Source organism: Triplophysa rosa, unplaced genomic scaffold (assembly GCF_024868665.1).
Source record: "Triplophysa rosa unplaced genomic scaffold, Trosa_1v2 scaffold52_ERROPOS256272, whole genome shotgun sequence".
Taxonomy (NCBI): Eukaryota; Metazoa; Chordata; class Actinopteri; order Cypriniformes; family Nemacheilidae; genus Triplophysa; species Triplophysa rosa.
Window position 1 is genome coordinate 73,833 of NW_026634540.1, and position 11,526 is coordinate 85,358.

The following is an 11,526-nucleotide window of genomic DNA, read 5'->3' on the forward strand; positions in this document are numbered from 1 at the left end:
TTTCATTTTCGGGTGAACTAGCCCTTTAAGGACAGCATCTCGTTTCTATTTTCATCTGTTTGACATTACTGTCTATCAATACTCACCTTTCTGTTTACGCTCTGTGGCCTGCAATAAAGAAGCTTTTTACTTAGCATCTGTTGTTTGAGTTGTTCTGTTACAACTTTAGCACCTATGTCAAATGTTTTGCGTAATAATTAGGTTTAAATATATGTGGCGGTCAGGATACTATTTTGAATGGGGATAACGCTTGATTTTGGGGGGGAATTGGAAATGGTTAATGTACTGTATATTTTCATCTAGGCTACTTATAAATTTGTACATAAATCTTATCATGTTCCTTACATTACAAAAATATAACTCATGATTTTCATTTGGGGATAAATACAGTATTTAATAACTTTAAAATTAAGAGGTTGAATGTCAAACCTTATCTCAGATTCTCAAATTCTGCCCACTGCACAAAATGTTGAATGTTCTTTTACAGTCTACATCCCCAGTGGACTTATGCAGTGTAAATGCCAATGTAACAAGTATATAAATTAACCTTTACAAACAAACATGTATTTTTATAAGAATTCACACGTAAATTGTTCATTTGTATTATCTGCATAACTGATTAAAAGGAGTGCTTCTCCTTTAAGTGTAGGAATACCAGAAACTGATTTAACTTCCTGTTCTGTCTCCGCCTCTTCCTTTTCTGTAGTGTAATCTCAAGGGAGAGAGCGAGAATAAGAGCATTTTCACCTAAAGGGCTGCTTATTTGTTCTGTTTATCAGGGGAGAGAATAAATTCATCTTGTGAGCCGCGGCCTGCCGTCTAGTATTTGATTCCACAACATCACACAACGCAGACTCAAATACAACTGGTGTCGCCAGTCTTGCTTTGAACCCGGTGCCTCAAGTTAACCGGTTACACCAATAAACTTTTCTTTCCACTGGTATGAAACAGTGTTCATTCTGAGCAGGGGCCTCAGCGGTCCTCTCACGCGCAGACCCCTCCCGTGACACCCTGAGACCACGCTAACATCCATCAGGGATAACCCCAAACATGCTTAACTGCTCCATATACACAACACACACACACACACACACACACACACACACACACACGCTGACAGGCGGCTCTTTTAGCGGGTTAATCCACAGACTGATGAGAGGTTGAGAGAATGACACGTCCTCTGGGTGTGCGGGATCTGATCTCATGATCTGCTTGATCGAGTCCCCCCAGCACAAATAAATACATCCATTAATACAACAGGGATGCTGGACCCGTACAGCTGAGACAAACTGCTCAAGATGTTATACATGTGTCTATGTATCATTTCTCTAAACATGAGATGAGCTGAAAAGATGAGATGACTATGTGTTTACTGATAAGATTTTCAAGCTCACATAAAGGCTCTTTTCTAAACTCTACCCTGACAAAAAAATGTGCTGTTAGTATACTTATTTTAAACTACTAAAATTGATCTTTCTTTCAGTCTATTTTTATGTACTTCTCAGAAACGTACTTAAAATTACTCTTAAGTATACTTAACTTATACTTACAGAAGAGCGTTAGTATTTTTGCCTCAATCTTTTGATGGAGATATACTCCATAAAAGTATAATGAAGTCTTCTAAGTGTACTTCACTTGACTAGTTGTGCTAAACTTTGCTGATTGAGTAGCCTATTCAATTATTTTTTCATGAAAGTAAATCAATAACAATAAATAATAGTAAACTATACGTTAGGTTCACTTAAAGAAAGTGAACTTCATAAAATAAAAAATAAGTGCTAGTCAACTATCAGCGTACTTATAAGTTCACTTGTAGTATAGTTGCAGAATCAAAGAAAAACATTTAGAGAATATTGGGGACCTTATGCAGATTATATTTAAACATCTCCATGTCCCAGCATACAAAACATATAGGGTGAGATGGGGAAAGAAGCCCTCCTTAAGAACACTGTTCATTTACTGGCAAATTGTAGCATGAGTTTTGCATGTAGAGGATCAGTATCAAGCGTAGCGTACTTGACAGACGAATGAAAAAGAAACACTCTCAACTGGTATTGGTCTGGCTTTTGTTGAAACTAGTAACTTTATATTAGCACCTATTGCATTGCTCCTGTATGACATATCGCTTATTGCTCACTGAACTCTGTAACTCGCTTTGGATAAAAGCGTCTGCTAAATGACTAAATGTAAATTTAAATGTAAATGTAAGATAAGTTAGATCAAATAATAGACAAAGAGAAGACATGCAAATGAAAAGTTAGATAGTAACTGGCTTTTTGAAAGGCAGTTACTGTGAATGAAACATTAATATAGGTGAAACAATTATTTTCGGTAGTGAAAAGTATGCTTTGTGATTGTGTGTATTGTACTAAGACAGGTGAAAATATTCTGAAATTTTTGAAAATAGTGCACTTTTGACAATCTGTTGTTATTTTAGTACTAGGAGTTTTGAAAAACAGCTGCATGTGAAAATTGCACCAATAAAACCAATAAAAAACAAACAAATTCTGCAAACATTTTCTACCTGTTCCTGTCTTTATAATGCTTTAAGAACACTTCTATCTCACAAAGATTGAACTGTATTTACACTCACTGTACTGAGTCAATCTTATACATTTACATGACATATTCACAATTTACAGTTGAGGAAAACAACAACCGGTTCATCTCAAATACATCATCAAAAGTTCACAAAATAAAAATATATAATTAAGCACAAACTATGAACAGAAATTAGAGTCGTGTCGTGTCTCAATCTCCCATTTTCATGCTTATAACAGCATCTTATTGACAGGGTCGATTCCACAAAGCCATTGGCATTATTAAACTCTGGAGTTATTTTTTTTTCTCACTATGTTATACAAATAAAAAGATGCAGAATTAAATACTTTTGTCATTTATTATGGTAACATTCGGTATGCAAAACGAACAATGCTTCAGTATATGAAGAGTTCAGATGCAAAAGGCNAAGACAGGTGAAAATATTCTGAAATTTTTGAAAATAGTGCACTTTTGACAATCTGTTGTTATTTTAGTACTAGTTTTGAAAAACAGCTGCATGTGAAAATTGCACCAATAAAACCAATAAAAAACAAACAAATTCTGCAAACATTTTCTACCTGTTCCTGTCTTTATAATGCTTTAAGAACACTTCTATCTCACAAAGATTGAACTGTATTTACACTCACTGTACTGAGTCAATCTTATACATTTACATGACATATTCACAATTTACAGTTGAGGAAAACAACAACCGGTTCATCTCAAATACATCATCAAAAGTTCACAAAATAAAAATATATAATTAAGCACAAACTATGAACAGAAATTAGAGTCGTGTCGTGTCTCAATCTCCCATTTTCATGCTTATAACAGCATCTTATTGACAGGGTCGATTCCACAAAGCCATTGGCATTATTAAACGCTGGAGTTAGTTTTTTGTCTCACTATGTTACACAAATAAAAAGATGCAGAATTAAATACTTTTGTCATTTATTATGGTAACATTCGGTATGGAAAACGAACAATGCTTCAGTATATGAAGAGTTCAGATGCAAAAGGCCCCAAGTGCCTTCTGACATTTGTCTTCTAAAATGATTATTTTTATCAGGCTCTGATGTATTCTGTGCCATTAAGGTGAATTCACTGAACCTAAACATAGGAGTCTGATAAAAAAGGAAAATTTCAAACGGCAATTAGAGGCTTTTGCATCTGAACTCTTCATATGCTTATATAGTACGTACAGTTGGGCTCAAAATAATTCATACCCATATGTAAATATGACCAAAGAAGGCTGTGAAAATACATCTGCATCATTGAGCCTTTTGATATTTTATTTTAAAAAATTACCAAATCCAACCTTTCATTACAGAATAATAATTTTAAATCGGGGGAATCTCACTATTAAATAAATGTTTTTCTTTGATACACATTGCTCATGTCATGGCTCTGCTTCCTTTAGTCATGTTTTTCTTGGTCCTGTAGCAGAGCCATGGCAAAGCCTTAGGTTATATGTGAGAAAGCCATGAGATGTTTGTTTTTTGACATCTCATGTGTTTTCTCATGTCTTGTCATTAGCCCCGCCCCTCTCGTTTCTTGTATTGCTTTCCTCTCATGTCTAATGTCCCACACCTGCCCCGTGTAATGATCCCTTGTTTGTCTCTCCCTTTATATACCCTCATGTTTCTTTGTCTTGTGCTGTTGGATTGTTCTGTACATGTGGATGTTCATGCTCGTGTTCCTGTGCTCGTGTTGCTTCGTGCTCTCATGTCTCTCCCTACGTTTGTACCTTAAGTGAGTTATGTTAGTTTTGCTTTAATTTCTGTTTTGCCCCATAGCGGGAAGTTTTTCTTTGCCCTTTGATAATTCTTTTGTTTATAGTGTTTGTGTGATACACCCCTTCGTGGGTTTTTGGTTTGTTTTATTATTTAATAAACTTCTCTGTTAACCCTTCACCTCTGCCTGCCTGCATTTGGGTTCTCGCCACGCCAGTCGTGACAGCTCATACCCTTTTATTCAATACTTTCTTGCAACCTTCTTTTTGCCAAGATAACAGTTCTGAGTCTTCACCTATAATGTCAATGTCATCTTTATTTATATAGCACTATTAAACACAACCAGGGTTGACCAATGTGCTGCACAAGAGAAAACAATTTCAAGAAAAACGAAAATACATAAATTAAAAGATCTTAATGACAAAAAGCAACATCAAAAAGGTAAGTTTTCAACATTGATTTCAAAACAGATAAGGAAGATGCAGATCTAATTCTGTGGGGCAAGGAATTCCACAGTCTAGGGACAGCAACTGAAAATGCACGGTCACCTCTGCACTTCAGGATGCACAGTAAGCTTTGGTTTTACTTTTGCCAGAAGTCGAAGCTGAAAGAAACAGGACTTGACCACCATGTTAATCTGTTTGTCAAACTTTAAGCCATCATCAAAGATAACACCCAGATTTTACCCACGGCTTTACGGAGGAGGTAAGCTCACCAAGATTTACAATTGAAGAGCGAGAGTCCGACGGGCCGAACACAATAAATTCAGTTTTACTCTCATTAAAATGTAAGTTTAAGGATAACCAGGCTTTCACATCCGACAGGCAAGCCATGACTGCTTCAAGACTATTTGAGCTCTGTTTTAGGGGCAGGTAGATTTGCGTGTCATCTGCATAGCAATGGAACGACAGCCCGTGTTTCCTAAAAATAGAGCCCAATGGGAGCATACAAGGAAAAAAGAATGGGAGCCAAAATGGAGCCCTGGGGAACACCACATGACAGAGAGGCCACCTCTGAAAAGGAATCACCAATATTTATTCTAAAACTACGATTCGAGAAGTAAGATTTAAACCAATCAAGGGCACGTCCTTTTATGCCCACACAGTGCTCTAAGCGAGCGAGCAGAATAGTGTGGTCCACAGTGTCAAAAGCAGCACTCAAGTCCAGGAGCACCAGCGCAGAATGATCCCAAGAATCGCCAGTTAGTAAAATATCATTTAAGACCTTCAGAAGGGCCATTTCAGTCGAGTGATGCTTTCTGACACCTGATTGAAAAACCNTGTGCTGTTGGATTGTTCTGTACATGTGGATGTTCATGCTCGTGTTCCTGTGCTCGTGTTGCTTCGTGCTCTCATGTCTCTCCCTACGTTTGTACCTTAAGTGAGTTATGTTAGTTTTGCTTTAATTTCTGTTTTGCCCCATAGCGGGAAGTTTTTCTTTGCCCTTTGATAAATCTTTTGTTTATAGTGTTTGTGTGATACACCCCTTCGTGGGTTTTTGGTTTGTTTTATTATTTAATAAACTTCTCTGTTAACCCTTCACCTCTGCCTGCCTGCATTTGGGTTCTCGCCACGCCAGTCGTGACAGAACGAACGAGCCAGAACCGAAAACCCAGCAGGCAAGATGGAGGCAAGGCGATCCAGGCAGGCCCATCTCCTCTGCGGTCTGCGACAGGGCTACTACGATGTCTTGGAGTTCGCAGATCGATTCTTCGAGACCGCAGGGGAGATGGTCCATGACGAGACGGAGCAGATGGCCCCGTTCAACGGCGGTCTGAATGAGCCGCTGTCTCGGGAGGAGATGAGGATGCTGAGACCGCTGGGCTTCACGGACATGATTAGGTATGCCATGAATCGGCCGGAGCCCAGGGTCTCAGCCCAACCCAATCCATCTCCCCTACCCGCGATCCCGGAGGGTCGCGTCATGGAGATCGGGGTCATCGGCATGGCCGCACCGTCCGCTTCTCCCCCGGCAGCTCCTCCTCCGCCCATCAGCATCCGTGGCCGGCGCAGACGAAGGGAGTCGTGGGACTCCCCGTCCGACTCCTCCGGTACGGAGCTAACCGGGCTCCCCATCGCTTCTCAGCAACCGGACACATGTCCTGTGGCCCGGTCAAGGAAGAAGAAGCCGAGGAGGGGGAAGCCTAGTCCGGTGCAGCCGGCGTCCAGCCCGATGTCCAGCCGGCATCCCAGCCGGCCATCCAGCCGGCGTCCCAGCCGACCATCCAGCCGGCGTCCCAGCCGGCGATCCAGCCGGCCTTCCAGCCGGCGTCAAGCCCTGTCCAGCCGGCCTTCCAGCCGGTGTCAAGCCCTGTCCAGCCGGCCTTCCAGCCGGCGTCAAGCCCTGTCCAGCCGGCGTCAAGCCCTATCCAGCCGGCCTTCCAGCCTTCCAGCCGGCGTCAAGCCCTGTCCAGCCGGCCTTCCAGCCGGCGTCAAGCCCTGTCCAGCCGGCCTTCCAGCCGGCGTCAAGCCCTGTCCAGCCGGCCTTCCAGCCGGCGTCAAGCCCTGTCCAGCCGGCCTTCCAGCCGGCGTCAAGCCCTGTCCAGCCGGCCTTTCCAGCCGGCGTCAAGCCCTGTCCAGCCGGCATCAAGCCCTGTCCAGCCGGCCTTCCAGCCGGTCCCCAGTCCGGCAGCCAAGCCGGCCCCTGGGAAACTCCCAGGGCCAAAGACTGTCCCCCCCAGGACTTCCCCTAAGTCCCCCAGGACTCCGCGCCCGCGAGCGCAGCCGGGGACTGGGACTTCTCCCCACCCCCATAGACTGTCCCCTATGGGCCGTGCTTTGGTCCCTCCCCCCTCCCATGTTTGTTGTTTTTATTGTCTCACCCAAGTCCTCTTGTTATTTTGTCTTGTCTGCCTCTTATTCTGTTCTCCATGTTTTGTCTGGTCTTGTCTTTGTCTCAGGCTTCCTTGTCTTGTCCATCTACCCCTTGGTGAGCACCTGGAGGTGCTCATTAAAGGGGGGGCTTCTGTCATGGCTCTGCTTCCTTTAGTCATGTTTTTCTTGGTCCTGTAGCAGAGCCATGGCAAAGCCTTAGGTTATATGTGAGAAAGCCATGAGATGTTTGTTTTTTGACATCTCATGTGTTTTCTCATGTCTTGTCATTAGCCCCGCCCCTCTCGTTTCTTGTATTGCTTTCCTCTCATGTCTAATGTCCCACACCTGCCCCGTGTAATGATCCCTCGTTTGTCTCTCCCTTTATATACCCTCATGTTTCTTTGTCTTGTGCTGTTGGATTGTTCTGTACATGTGGATGTTCATGCTCGTGTTCCTGTGCTCGTGTTGCTTCGTGCTCTCATGTCTCTCCCTACGTTTGTACCTTAAGTGAGTTATGTTAGTTTTGCTTTAATTTCTGTTTTGCCCCATAGCGGGAAGTTTTTCTTTGCCCTTTGATAATTCTTTTGTTTATAGTGTTTGTGTGATACACCCCTTCGTGGGTTTTTGGTTTGTTTTATTATTTAATAAACTTCTCTGTTAACCCTTCACCTCTGCCTGCCTGCATTTGGGTTCTCGCCACGCCAGTCGTGACAGCTCATACCCTTTTATTCAATACTTTCTTGCAACCTTCTTTTTGCCAAGATAACAGTTCTGAGTCTTCACCTATAATGTCAATGTCATCTTTATTTATATAGCACTATTAAACACAACCAGGGTTGACCAATGTGCTGCACAAGAGAAAACAATTTCAAGAAAAACGAAAATACATAAATTAAAAGATCTTAATGACAAAAAGCAACATCAAAAAGGTAAGTTTTCAACATTGATTTCAAAACAGATAAGGAAGATGCAGATCTAATTCTGTGGGGCAAGGAATTCCACAGTCTAGGGACAGCAACTGAAAATGCACGGTCACCTCTGCACTTCAGGATGCACAGTAAGCTTTGGTTTTACTTTTGCCAGAAGTCGAAGCTGAAAGAAACAGGACTTGACCACCATGTTAATCTGTTTGTCAAACTTTAAGCCATCATCAAAGATAACACCCAGATTTTACCCACGGCTTTACGGAGGAGGTAAGCTCACCAAGATTTACAATTGAAGAGCGAGAGTCCGACGGGCCGAACACAATAAATTCAGTTTTACTCTCATTAAAATGTAAGTTTAAGGATAACCAGGCTTTCACATCCGACAGGCAAGCCATGACTGCTTCAAGACTATTTGAGCTCTGTTTTAGGGGCAGGTAGATTTGCGTGTCATCTGCATAGCAATGGAACGACAGCCCGTGTTTCCTAAAAATAGAGCCCAATGGGAGCATACAAGGAAAAAAGAATGGGAGCCAAAATGGAGCCCTGGGGAACACCACATGACAGAGAGGCCACCTCTGAAAAGGAATCACCAATATTTATTCTAAAACTACGATTCGAGAAGTAAGATTTAAACCAATCAAGGGCACGTCCTTTTATGCCCACACAGTGCTCTAAGCGAGCGAGCAGAATAGTGTGGTCCACAGTGTCAAAAGCAGCACTCAAGTCCAGGAGCACCAGCGCAGAATGATCCCAAGAATCGCCAGTTAGTAAAATATCATTTAAGACCTTCAGAAGGGCCATTTCAGTCGAGTGATGCTTTCTGACACCTGATTGAAAAACCTCAAAGATCTTATTATCATCTAAAAATGCCTGTATTTGTTGCAAGACTACTTTTTCTAGGATCTTTGAAATAAAAGGTAAATTAGAGATGGGTCTAAAATTGGCTAAGACAGTAGGATCTAGAGTTGGCTTTTTAAGCAAAGGATGGACTGTGGCATGGTTCAACGCATCCGTCACGTTACTAGTTTCCAAAGATCGATTTATCAGTGTCACGAGATAGGGGCCTACTGTATCAAAAACGAGTTTCAAGAAAAAGGGTGGAATAGAGTCGGTGGAAGTCCCAGACGGCTGTAGCTGACACATTAATTCTTGAAGATGTATCAAATAAATTTGTTCAAACTGATTGAACTCAGCAGAAATAGTAGAAAACACAGAAGGGTCAAGGGCAGGTGGAGATGTCCCCAATCTGATCTCATCTTATTTATAAAAAATCTGAGGCACATCTGGGAATTTACACACAGTCGGATTTACAACAGCATTAAAAACTGTAAAAAGAGTTCTAGGTCTGTGGTAGTTCTTGTCGATAATCTCCGTGAAATATCTAGATTTCGCTGCTCTAACAGCCTTCTGAAATTTGAATAAAGAGTCTCTTAAAACTTCAAAAGAAATTTGGAGCCGGTCCAATTTCACTCCGCTCTCCTACAAATCTGCCTCAGGGAGCGAGTGTGGTCGTCGATCCAGGGCTCGGATCTGGGTTTGAATTTTGAAGATTTTATAGGAGCAACTGAGTCTAGGACATCTGCCCACGTAGAGTTTAGCCTGAGTAGGAGCTCCTCTGCACTCAAGTAACTTGAACTAACATTGACTGATTTAATGGCTTCATAAAAAACTACAGAGAAATCATTGCTACTAGTAGAGGTGATTAAACGAGACTGACGGGAGAGTTTAGTGACTTTATGAGTGTTTGAAACCCAAGGAACAGAGAACAAAACAGATTTATGGTCAGAAACCCCATTGTGAAGAATCTCAAGATTGTAAAGAGAGAAGCCGTGTGTCAGCACAAGGTCAAGTGTATGACCCAACTGATGAGTGGGGACATTTACATGTTGCTCTAGATCTAATGCATTTAGCAGAGTGGTAAATTCCTTGGCTAAGGAGTCCCCAGAGCAGCAAACATGAACATTAAAATCACCCAGGATCAGCATTTATCATATTTCGGGGTAAAATCCCCCCAAAAGTCTGCAAACTCATTTAAAAAGTTGGTGTTGTGTTTTGGAGGGCAATATATCAGGGCAACTAACAGTGGAAATTTCAGATCTAGAGTAAAGAGCTGCAGCTCAAAGCTCCGGTAGTCATTGTTCACAATAGATCGGCAAGAAAAATTGTCTTTGAAATGGAAACCAGGCCTCCCCACGACCAGATTTACGAGGCGAGTTTAAGAACGAGCAATTTGGGGGTAACAGTTGAGAGAACGGGCTGAGATCCCGATCCACGACTCTGTAATAAATAGGAGATCCAAATCCTGCGACGAGAAAAGGTCTTGAACAATAACCGCCTTATTTACCACTGACCTGGCATTTAGCAGTGCCATCCTAAGCCGAGGTGGATTTTCGGACGGTACCTCCAAAGTCTCATGCTCAGGAAAGAGATCGAAGATAGTTCAGACACACTCCTCCGTGATGGACTTGAGGCGAGTCTTAAGCAGGAAGCAAGGCATCTGAAGACGGAGACAATGTAATAATCCAATTTCGCACTGAATCCATGCGCCAGCGGATGAAGTAGTCGCCACCCAAGCCCTTCCCGTGGAGACCTCGGCCAGACCGCGTCCCATGTTGTAGAGCCATCTTCCGATTTTGATATGATCATGAATGTCTAGTGAGTTTTGAGCACAAGAGATCAATGAAAATTCCTTCATGCAGAATCACTCCTGGCCCTACATATTTCCAGCTCCATGTTGGTGCTTCTCCTCTTCAGTTCTCCTGACTCATTTTCCATAGGGCTCAGGGAACTGAGATGGCCACAGCAGAAGCTTGCTCTTGTGTTCAGTCACCCATTTTGTTTTGATTTTAATGTTTGTTTTTAGTTCACGGTCCTGATGGAAGATCCGAACCTGGCCTATTATGTGACTCCTAGCAGGGAGAGTCAGGTTTTGATTTTTTTATCTGTTGATATTTGCTAGAATTCATGATGCCGTATACCTGAACAAGATATCCAGGATCTCCATCAGAGAATTAGGCCCAAAACAGTAAAGATACAGTAGAGTTAACTTTACACATTGGTACTTTTCTGTGTACACCAAACCTTGAGTGTTTGCTGCTAAAAAGCTCATTTTTTTGTTTCATCAGACCAAAGAACCCGTCCTGTTTGAAGTTCCAGTGTCCATTACTTCTCTACATAGTTTACATACATGTTTAATGTGATATGTTTCTGCAGGTCGGCCAACTCTCAGGGTGGACAACTCTCACACAGTCACAACTCTCACGCAGACTGTTCACACTTTCATGCCACACTTCCATTTTCTCACGCAGGGCCTTACCCACCATTTTTCCTTGTGATGTGTATAAAAATTGGTCTAAATTCTATGCACGTTAAATTATTTAGCACCTGATGTATACTACAGCTACAGGTCAACATTTCCCAACCTGTCCTGACATTTTCTATTTGTTTGACAGGGAAAGCTGTGCGCAAACAGAAACACGTACACTGTAAAAAATGATTTGTTGTTTTTTGTTG